This window comes from Lactuca saligna, chromosome 5 (genome assembly GCF_052625555.1).
Source record: "Lactuca saligna cultivar CGN05327 chromosome 5, ASM5262555v1, whole genome shotgun sequence".
Classification (NCBI taxonomy): domain Eukaryota; kingdom Viridiplantae; phylum Streptophyta; class Magnoliopsida; order Asterales; family Asteraceae; genus Lactuca; species Lactuca saligna.
In genome coordinates this window covers 189392936-189395433 of record NC_136421.1, presented here as the reverse complement: position 1 = coordinate 189395433, position 2498 = coordinate 189392936, and the positions used below count along the sequence as shown (strand labels likewise).

General features: G+C 31.1%; 1 long non-coding RNA gene across 1 annotated transcript; it reads right to left on the bottom strand.

Annotated features, from left to right (window-relative positions):
- Positions 1-415: 415 nt before the first annotated feature.
- On the bottom strand, positions 416-2294 carry LOC144998309 (uncharacterized). The gene is made up of 3 exons (XR_013660245.1): positions 1088-2294; positions 645-721; positions 416-563 (listed from the first exon to the last, which is right to left on the bottom strand). It is a non-coding gene; the product is annotated as an uncharacterized LOC144998309 (long non-coding RNA).
- Positions 2295-2498: the final 204 nt, after the last annotated feature.

The window sequence follows — 2498 nt, the reverse complement described above, 5'->3', positions numbered from 1 at the left end:
GTATTTTGTGAAAAAATGAAATTATGAGGGTATTTTGTGAAAAAACAAAATTATGAGGGTATTTTGTGAAAAAACGGAAATATGAGGGTATTGTGTGAAAAAACAAAAGTATGAGGATTTTTGGGGATAAAATGAAAGTAGGTTGTCATTTTTGGTTCAAAAAGAAACTTTTCTGCAATTGTATGTTAAAAATGAAAGTAGGCTATCATTTTGGTTAATGTTGTATTAATCTACACATACATTTGATGGTTTTTAAAATTATCGCACAATTTTGCCCCTGTCCCAAACATGGTAATCCTCAACAACTTAAGGATATGGAAGCTCAAGTCACTTAAACAATACGAACAAAAGCGAAGAATCTCAATTGCTAATTTTGATTAAAAATGATAAGTGTAATTACATTTCTCATTCGGGAAAAAAAAGGTAAGTGCACTGTTATACAACAATCGCATCTATAATTCTAGAGTTTGTTTTTGTTAAGATCATTTGATCTCAAATCTTTTGGGCTCTTAATATGTCATTATGTCCTTTGTTATGCAAAAATGATTTCCAGATCATGGAACCTACAACAAGGGTATTTCAGTCATTAGTTAATAAGGTTGTATAGAAATGTAGATGAGTAGGAGGGTATTTCGGTAACCTACAACTAGACTTCTTTTTTGTGTTGGAAGTGTACACAACATCATTGTTGGATGGAAGAGCCATGACAGATGCACTCACCCTACAACAAAAAATAATATATATCATAAATCAAAAACCATAACCTTATTAACAAGTAAAAAATCTTTCATTTTGATTGTCTCATTCATACAGTTTATTAGGTAGATAAAAGGAAATAAACTTTATGTATACAAAACATTACACACACATCATTACCATTTTCAATTTCCTAAAAAAATTGCGAAGAAATTTTTCAACAAGTTTACAACGGCAATTTGGTCTTTCAATAAAAAACGAATACAAAAAATTCCGTTCTTACATCCACTTCTTTTCCATCTGGAAGAACACCCTGAGTTGTTGTATATATGCGAAAAAAATTAGAAGTATTAAATGAAATATTATGCAATTGGTCAAATAAACAACTAACCTTGTAAATTAGTCCATAGTCGCCTTCTCCAAGCTTATTATCAAATGAAAAATCATGTTTAGCTTTCATTATTTTTGATAGATTAAGAAATGGCAACTCAATATCATCAATCTGGCTTTCATTTTTGTAAAGTTGATCAGTATCCTTTCCCATCCTTTCATCTAAAATAATACAACACTTACTAAATAGAAACTTTTTCTTCGAAATCATAAGTCTTAGCAACCTTATTTATGATGGTAGAAGACATGAATTAGAGAAAACAGTAGGCAACGAGTAAACATGCATTATTATAATTCTACTTCACAAAAGACGGTTTTACCCCCGACAAGTTTGAATAACTAGGCCATATGTTCTCATTCTATATCCCAAGTGTCTTAAAAATCTGTTCAATCTCCTCTACTGTTCCCATCAAAATACTCCGTATTGTTGTGACATACCAAAATAGAAATCTTTAAATCACCATTGTTGTCCAAAAGCATGTTTGAAGTCTTCAAATCACTACGAATCACCCAATTCTCATGAAGAAAATATAACCCTTGAAGAAGTTGGATCATTAGACATTCAGCTTTACTTTGACTAAATGGTTGCATTGTTTTTTCTATGTAGCTTTTGAGTTCTTGATCCATGTACTCCAATATTGTTCGCATTTTTATTAATGATAGCAGCAACAAAAGAAGAAAATGACTTCTGATCAACAATGAAAGAAATAAAAGTGAAAGACAAAAATACCCCTGTAAGGTCTCCAAAATATATGACTCATTTTTCTTGTTGGTATTATGTCAAACACGTGGTGGGTGTAAGTTAAACATTTACAATTCCCCTCTATCAAAACACCAATTTCATCCAAATTAAACCTACTGAATTAGCCGTAATGCTTTATTGAATTCTCCACGATTGTTCTAGAAGTCACGATACCAGCCAGTCAATTATTCAAACGTATAACATTGAGTATTTTTATTAAATCCACTTATCTTTAGCTCTTCGACAGATAAAGCTATGATACCACTTTCCCCTTTGATTAAGCATTTCATGTAATTTCTACTCCACAAACCAAGAGAGAAGGAAGTTAGGGATGATACAAAGAAACCATGGTCATCGATGGGGGATGATCACGAAATGTCCCTCTTTGAACCTGAGAAATAAAACGAAAAACCTGTTCTTAGGATTAATCAGGAACTCGATGTTCTGGAATTAGTTATATGAAGTAAGAAAGATTCAATTTTTGGGAAAGAATCAAGAAATACATGTTAGCTATTAAGGCCTCACAAAAATAAAGAAAGAATCAGGTATCGAGAAACTCACACTCCTTATCAAACGACATAGTTTTAAATATTTGGGGTACCTATCTTATATATCCTTAAGGTATATTTACTTTTCCATATATATATATATATATATATATATTCATAAA